This window comes from Triturus cristatus, chromosome 11 (genome assembly GCF_964204655.1).
Source record: "Triturus cristatus chromosome 11, aTriCri1.1, whole genome shotgun sequence".
In the NCBI taxonomy this organism is placed as follows: Eukaryota; Metazoa; Chordata; class Amphibia; order Caudata; family Salamandridae; genus Triturus; species Triturus cristatus.
Window position 1 is genome coordinate 759,714,609 of NC_140594.1, and position 8,829 is coordinate 759,723,437.

At 43.8% G+C, this 8,829-nt stretch overlaps 1 protein-coding gene across 5 annotated transcripts in view; it reads left to right on the top strand.

Moving 5' to 3' along the window:
* SNED1 (sushi, nidogen and EGF like domains 1) overlaps window positions 1-7,836 on the top strand; it is a 3,096,442-nt gene extending 3,088,606 nt beyond the window's left edge. For 4 of the 5 annotated variants that reach the window (XM_085634426.1, XM_085634427.1, XM_085634428.1 and 1 more), the window contains one exon: window positions 66-7,836. The gene's annotated coding sequence lies outside the window, so the exon portion shown is untranslated. The remainder of the gene's footprint in view (window positions 1-65) is intronic. The other variant, XM_085634431.1, reaches the window with a different exon arrangement.
* The last annotated feature ends 993 nt before the right edge of the window (window positions 7,837-8,829 follow it).

Below are 8,829 nucleotides of genomic sequence, written 5' to 3' on the forward strand. Positions count from 1 at the left end.
GGTGATTGAGCCTGGACCGTAACCAGCAACGAACTTCTAATGTAGTCTTTTGTTTTCCTCCATAGATGCAGAAAAATAAGTTTACCCAGCAAGCTTCCAGGGATGAAAACTGAAACTATGATTCAAGTACTGGATCAAAGACATTCAAAACCAACAGGGAGTCAAAAAACAAACCCCTCCATTGCGAACATATGACCAATAAAAGAACTCTGCTGTGTCTTTCCCTCTAATCTCCCTCCCTACAATTCTCCAATCCTGGTGCCTTCCCATTTTGTCTGCCCAACCATATTCTCTAAATTGGATGAGAAAGGATGTTTTTAAATCACAGACCCATGCTGAAGCTAAGATGGGTTCTTGTGGTGCAGCTAGGGCGTTCTTTATTGGGCACAGCAAATGAGAATTTGTCTCATTGACAAACTGTGCAGCTTTTAGACATCACACGCGGACAAGCGACTGATGTTCACAACATTGCTAAGGTTACGTAGGATAACAATGCAGCTGTTATTACCAATGTGCATTGGCATGTGCATTCACCGCTCCCACTGAACTGCTTCCAGAAGTTTTCTTGTGGTGTTAAGAGCCCTGGTATAGCTCACACGAGATTGTGCTGGCTGCAGTACTCACTGGAGCCATGGCGAAGTAGTAAATCATTAGTTATGGGACCAAAACCGTTTCCAGTGCTCAGAAATACGGTACAGTATCAGGCATCTTTCAAGTCACCCCTGTATTCCTCTATTATTATGTAACTTTACCATCCAGAACTACCAGTCTATATGACTGTTCATAAGGGTGTTGATGTCCAGTCAGCCTTTTCTTAACTTTTCTGTTCATGTCTCAGCTTCCCATCTCATCTCCTGGTACTCTCGTATTTCACCATTCAGCTTTCTTTAGGTTTTGTAGACTATAGCTAACTGGTTGTTACTAAGGGCTTCAGGTGTCTCACCTCACTGTCTCTACTTTGGCATTGGCCGCAAAAGTCCTCAACATCATGTGTTTATTGTAATTGCACAATGTCTTCTTAAAAGAAGCCCAGCAGATATGATTAAGTTAGTAGATTCAGTTTTCAGTAGAGTTGTATTGGTTTTATCAGAAAGTAGAAAAGAAACATGGCAACAACGGCAAGCGAGCCTGTCTATCCCCCCCCCCCCCCCACTTTCTTACCCTAATCCCAGAGAACCTGTGGAGTCAAACTCTTTCAAATCAGTGAGCTCATCCCTACTTCCACATGATCTAGCTCATTTCAGCCTCCAAAACTGTGAGCAGTCTCCAGTCCTGGTGACTCTGTATTCCTCAACAATGAAAGATACTTTGTTTAAGCCATCAGCACCAATTTGGCAGAATATTTAAGGCCTTGAGTGTTCTTGGACTGGTCAACTCTTTGTAGGGAATCGCCACATTTTCTCAAATAGCTACTTGGACCCCTCCTAACTGTGGTATTCTCCATTCCCAGTGCATACCATAATCTATCGTACTCAATCAGATAATCCAGGGTCTGAGGTGCACCCACTTACTGAGTATTGTGCAATTGGCTACCAAAAGCACCAAGGATATAACCTTTTGGGTCCCTGCCTGGCCCATCCATACCACACCCAACATCCATCCAAAGATAATCACTCCACTGGAAACCAAATTATGATCAACTCCAATGGAACCTGAATTCCTGTATCCTGCTCAAAATCGAACAACATTCCATCCTAATAGCCACCCATGAACAAAGTGAAGATCTTGCTCCCAACCCTCGAGCTTTCAAGGCCTCCTCCAAGAACCACCAGTCTTCCCTGCGAAAATAATTTTCCATAGCTAGAGATTGAAGTATTGTCTTTCCCCTCTCTGGGACAAGGAAATATTCACATGATCAGCCTTAGTCAAAAGTAAGCGGAATTTCCTAAACAGGAATACAAAATCACTTGTTGTGTATGACTTGTGTGCCTTAAAACAAAGTAAGATGCAGAGCCCTCCAGATCTCTACCAATGCTATGTCATCTAGCCATTGTCTACCCACCTGGGAAAGCAATAAGACCACCAAACGTCTGCCAAGGCTTATCTGAATCTCTGCTAGACACCAGGCCCACAGCTCTCACCTACAACACATTGACCAGAAGGGAATACTAAAATCTGTTTTAAGAAAGGTCTCTTATTCTCAGGTAGGGACATAGACCACCAACAACTATGTATCTTTGCTCCACAATCTACTTTTTGGAACACACTATGCTCCTATCTATCAGCCAACGAGCCCTGGAGGGAAATCCCTATATGCTCTGAGAAAAGTATCCCCACCACAGCTGTTTTAGACTTTGCTGACATGAACTGCTGGTTCAGAAGAGTACTTGAGCTAAGGGCACCGCCTCTCCTCCAAGACACAGCAGGGAATGGAGAACATTCACTCTCTTGCCAAGAGCAATCACTCTCTTGCCAAGAGCAATAATCCCCTCACATCACAAGGCATTATCGTAATCATCTTTAGGTTCTGTGCCCCAAACTTTCTGCTAGAGGTTATCCTTGCATCATCCAGGCCTGCAACAGGCTGGCAATTATGAGTTGCAGTCAGGTTGTGACCCGAGTCTCAGTGTAGAGTGACGTCTCCCCTGAAACCACACCCCTTACTTCCAATCTTACCCCACAGTTCATATTCACTTCCCCTCAATAATACACCAAATTCTAGACCTGCCCACCCACACTCTCTCCAGCAGTTCCCCGGAAATTGCTACTTACATCTTCATTATGAGTTGCATGGTACTGGCAGGTTAAAAACTCAACACCAGTAGTTATTGGTACAATGTGTTAACATCCCACCAGTACTAATAAACCCAATGGAATGGAGAATAGGGAATAACTGTGCAGACTCCGTTTTCCCAGGTGTAAACTTTACAAAATGTCTAATTCTGTAAGGATCAATGCTCCCATGTATTATCTGCACTGAGCAGGTAGTAAATTGGAGCAGGGGCCTCTGTGCTTGGCTGGGAGGAGGGAGTGGTTGGAGAGGGTAGGAAAGGGAGGGGTAACAAAAGTCCTGGCAGGTGGGAACATTGCCTGCTCCTCCTTGCCGGGGAGTGAAGTCAAGCATGGCAAGTGAACAAGGCCTGGTTGCTATTGAAGCCAAAGGCTAAAGTGATTTTACCACCCATTTTTTCCTCCCAGTAAAATCAGGCCCAGTCTTCCCGCACTTGGAAAAACCAGAAGGAAAAATACCAGTCCATTCTTGATCGGGCAGCACGGAATTCCATATGGGAATTTCGCCCCCGCTCTTAACAAGGGTTTAGTGAGGAAATCCAGACAAGTGAAATTAATAAAGTATAGCCGGCTTCACAACCCCTTTCCGGACTAACCATTGACCAGGAATGTTTGCCAGAACGCAGCCCGCCACTGAGCCCCTAGTTCCAGCACACTCCTCAGAAGACCAATTCTGGGAGCATTCCTCTCACATCCTTACCTGGGATCTGGTCCCATGGAAGACCCTCTTGATTTGCCTCTCCAAAATCCTGCCACTTCAGTGATTGTCTTCCAATGGCTATTTCTACTAGGTTGACCTAACCAATTCTTCATTATGCTGACCATTTTGAGCTTCTTGATCACCATTTGTTTCTCCTTATCAATGATACTTCATCTGAGACATTTCCCTCTGCCATACCTTGGTTGTAGATGGAGCAGACTCCCCATTTGAAGGATCTTCTGTTAACTGAATGTGAATTCTTATGTTTATGTTGCGGCTCTTGTTACCTTTCAACTGGAAATGATGTACTTGTGTTGGAATAGCTGTAGGCAAATTTCTTTGTGGCCTGAAGTGTAATATGCAGTGCCCCTTAATTTCAATCCCTCCTGCACAGAAAGGACAGCAAGAGCTTCTGCCAAATGTTTCAGTACCATCACCTTCCACTTTCCCAGCTCCCCCCTGCACCCATATTTGCACACTCGTTCTTATTGAGTGGTTTTCCAGGTCTTCAGAATTCGGAAAAATAAACTTTTGCTGTTCCAGTGAAACCAATCTCTAATGTAAATGCATCTGTTCCATAGATCTTCCATGTGTCTCCCAAAATACCTACCTCCTTAAAGACTTTTGTGGCCTCTTTAAGTCATCATACAATGCAGAGAACTCCTCCTCCTTTAGTACCTGTAAGAGAGTGCCCATATCCTTGGTGACTTTGTTCCTTTCCAATTGATCGCCAGTGGCAGGGGCACCCAAAACTGTCCTTTAGATGTCTTTTAGTTTCTTCTGGTAGTACCGCCTGGTCCGGGTGATATATCCTTGACAGACAGCTCTGTCTCTGTCTTATAACCATCATGTTCCATATTACTCAGTAAAGGATGTCCACTCTGTTAACCACCCCCAGATGTTGAATCCTCAACGGTGCTGCACCACTTCCCAGGCTCTTTCTTCAGTCCCTGGTTGGTCTACTACCATTGTTCCTTTGGAAAACATATGCTCACTTTTATGACATTCAGAAAACCAAAAGTGTCTGCAAGAGGGCATAACACGGAATTATAGGCTCTCAAGAATGTCACATATCATCTTTAGCCCTGTTACTGGATTAACTCATGTGACAGGAAACCCCAGGGTCTTGTTTCAGTTAATGCTTAGCCTTTCAGGGGCTTCACTGTGTGACGGCCCAAAGAGTGCCGGACTGCAAGAGAAAATAGGAATCAAAATACAAGTAGCCACCACAGCGAAAAGTGGCCCCAGTTGCAAATCAGAACAGTTTTGAACTTGGAAAGACATGTTCTATAGGCGTTTTGCAAGGTATGGATGCATTTGTGCTTGCCGCAGGCAATGTTTGTGGTATTATCAGGGATATCAATGAAAAAAACAGCTAACCAGACATAAAACAAGCCCACAAATAGCCAGCAAACAGCCCATACACTTCCCTATAGGTCAGCCTGACCATGAGCCCAAATGGGCCTGGTCTGTCCATATATTCCAGGATGCAATTTACAGATAGACTTGCAGGTATGATCCCCTTCCATACCCACCCATGACAAGAGGAAAGCCGCAGTTAGGGCCTGGCAGCGCCAACCTTGGTTCTTGTTGCAGAACCAGCCCAGGCTTGTTAGTGACCCTTTTACTGTATTTTTGGGAATTGTAGTTCAACCTTTTAGTGAAACCAGCTTTAAATTTAGTATTGCATAACACCCGCTGACCCAGAGGACAAGCAGCTATAACACTCACAGCACCTAAATGCTGAGTAGGTGATGCAGAGGTAGTTGGTGGGTGTATGGCAACTCATGCTGAACTAGGATTGGGTCTGATTTATGATGGAGACACACACTACGCAATTGCAGTGTGTGTTGGGGTGGCAGGGGTGGGCGTAAGTGTGTGTAAGGTCGCAGAAACAAAGATGTTTCTTTTCTTAGAATGTAGCATAAATTGCTTTCTGTTTACATTAAAATAAATACTGTACTACTAAGCGTATCTTTTTTTAATGTAGCGATGGGTTGATGTTTTCTTTTACTTTTATCTTGTCAGTATTTCGTCAGTGACAACTGTGTACCTCCTTCACACACATTTGCACAGAATAAAAATAGCATCTGGAATAAGTTACCATTGCTCCAAGCGCTCTGCAGAGAGGCCAAGGATTGGGTGACCTTGAATTTTTAACGCTTTTTGACCCACTGAGAAATGGGGACAAACTTGCAGTGCTTCAGCCTCAACTCAGGAGCACTCAATGTGTTATGGGTTATATAAACTTTGAGGTGACTCAGTTGAAAATATGTACTATATTACAGTGGCGGTTCATGGATTTTAAAAGTGGTGAGGCAGAACTTTTAAACCCAAATGTTTTGGCTTTGTCAAATTGTTTTTTTCACCTGTGGTACAGCAGTGCCATAAAGTAAAATTACAAGCAACAATATGGCAGAAATGTGGGGAGGAACATGCAGGATAACGGTGGAGAAATGAAACATTTAAACCAAAGGGGGTAACAGGAGATAGGGGGTCACAGAAAGGCAACATATCCCTCAAATGTTGCCTATCAGTTGGAACAAACAGGAATGGCCGAAAAGGGAGCGTGGCCCAGAAAGCTATTTTTGGGGTGGGCGGGCGAATGATGCAAAGGTGAAATGGGAGGCAAATGTGAGGGAGAGCATATTGCAGGAGAGAAGGAGCGGCGTGTAATGTAACCAGAACTGCCGCCTACTGAAGTATGGAGCTAGGTTCGAGTCTCTGCATCGGTTCAACATCCTGTGATTCTGTCCAAATCACTGAAACTCCTAGGGTGAAAAAGTTTGTTTTTTTTTTAAGTGTGAATTCATCCATTTAAACGATGTTTGGAAAAAAGCAATGCTGAATGAAAACAACATGTGAGCTGTTTCCTATGGTTTTAGATTGGACATTTTTCTCAGATGTGCTGAAAGAGGCACAAAGGGTGCAGAAAGAGGCAAGAAAAGTGCAGAAAGAAGCAACAGAGGTGCTGAAAGAGGAAACAGTAGTGCAGAAAGTGGGAAGAGATGTGCAGAAAGAGGCAAGAGAGTTGCACAAAGAGGCAAGAGGGGTGCAAAAAGATGTAGGAGAAGTGCACAAAGAGGCAAAAGAGGTACAGAAAAAGGCAGGAGGGGTGCAGAAAGAAGGAAGAGATGCTCTCTGCCTGAGCTTCATTTTACTGGAAGGCCCTGGTAAGCGGCCACCTCCACCAGCCTGGACTGCCTATACTGCTGACCTTGGTGATTTTTCACTTCTGCAGACTCCTTGTTACCAGAAAAAATATCATGTCAATTTCGCTTGAATTTTGTATTGTTGCATATTTTTGTGTAGAGAAAACGCAGCCAATAGCCGACGCTGTATGTGTGTTACAGTGTAAGCAATCCCGATAAACTGAAGTGAGAGGATTTCATTGTGGTTTTCCCCCAGACAGAAGCATATAATCTTTATTTATAAAGAGTAAAGTTTACACAGTTTTTTTCATTATTATTGAGCATAAAACGCTTTATATCACAAGCCGGGGTGAAATTACTAGCTAATTAGCCACAAAGATCGGGTTTAACGGAATATAAATAAGTATTCTGAAAAATCGGTATGAAAGACACTGATGTATTTCCGAAATGGGAACAAAATATAGAGTTAAGAAACAGTAGCCATTTGCACATCTCCGAAATGGTGGGTACCCATACTAGAATGTTAGACATTTTTCAAACTGACTTGTTTTTACATATTGTCCTATATTTGGAAGGCAGAAATGCATCAAAAGTCAATAGATCATAGTTGCTCTACAATTCTGTGCTCCCCTAAGTCTCCCGATAAAAATGGTGCCTCACACCAAAGCTAAATTCAAGCGTATTTGGCAACCCTTGGTATTACATCTATCTAAACTGGAACATGCTTGATCTGTCCCTCCCTGCCTACGGACCCTCCAGCTATTTGAGGACCCTCTGCTCCCCAGGGGGGAATCCTATGAGGAAGCGATAGAATAAACTGGGTTCGGGTAGGCAGTCCATGCTTGGGGTGGTTGTGCCCGGGGCTCTTTCCAGGGGCCCTTTCCCCCTCAGCCACAGTCTGTTAACACACACGGGGTATTGTGCCACCTCCTCTCTCCTCCTCCTCTTCTCTTCCCTTATCTCTTTCTTTATAGTATTTGCTCTGGCTATTCTTAGTTCTTCTCTTTCTCCACAGGCCAGCAGAATAGGGGGCTCCCCCTCAATCTTTGGTTGCAGGTTGCATGCTATACAGCTAGCAGCTGTAGGACCTTGGTGAGCTTGTTACTAGATGATGACGATGCTTCTATGTTGTTTTAAATAGGATGTTGTACGCTACCGGAGTCGGTAGGGATTGATCTCAGTCATGCCACACTTTTGTTATTCTTGTTATTGCTTTCCTTGTTCTGGGGAGCCAAGTGGCGTGCTGCATCTTTCATACTTTTACAATGTTGACCACCGCTGTATACCCTGTATTTTTGCCTGACTAATGCTGCCTATTGCCTGGTGTTGTTGCTCTTTTCTCGTTGTTTTCAAATTAATAAAAGAGATTCAAACAAAACAATTGTACCTCACTTGTGTGGGTAGGCCTAGTGCCAGTGACAGGAAACGGTCCAAAACGCAATGTGGACACTCCACATTTTTACAGTGAAAACAGACCCTTTTTTTGGGATGTATGATGTTACAACGCATGCTTTTACAACGCATGCTGTTACAACGAATTTTTTACAACGCAAATGCTGTGACAACGCAAGTCTTTACAACGCAAGTCTTTACATCGACTTGCAGTAGATGGCGTGCTAACATTAAAAAAGGGTAATTTACTATTCTAACTCCAGTCCACGTTGCAGTAGGGAAGGTGTTTGGATAGTAAACTACACTATTTTTAATGTTAGCACGCCATCTAGTGCAAGTCGATGTAAAGACTTGCGTTGTAATGGCATGCGTTGTCACAGCATTTGCGTTGTAACAGTTTCGTTGTAATGGCAGTGCGTTGTAAAAGTTGCGTTGTAATGGTTGTTCACCCTTTTTTTGCAAAGTGCCCAGCTGTGGATTTTGAACCCTAGCTCAGCCGGGACCTAGGGAAACATAGCAAACCTATATATTTTTTAAAACTAGACATCCAGAGGAATCTAGGATGGGGTGACTTGAGTGTCTCTCACCAGGTTCTGTTACCCAGAATCCCTTGCAAACCTCAAACTTTGTAAAAAAAAAAAAAAACATTTCCCTCACATTTCTGTGATGGAAAGTTCTGGCATCTGCGTGGATCCACAAAATTCCACCCACCTGGCATTCACCAAAGTCTTCCCATAAAAATTGGACCTCACTTGTGTGGGTAGGCCTCATGCCCGCGACAGGAAACGGCCCAAAATGCAATGTGGACACGCCACATTTTTACAGTGAAAACTGGCCCTTTTTTTGCAAAGTTCC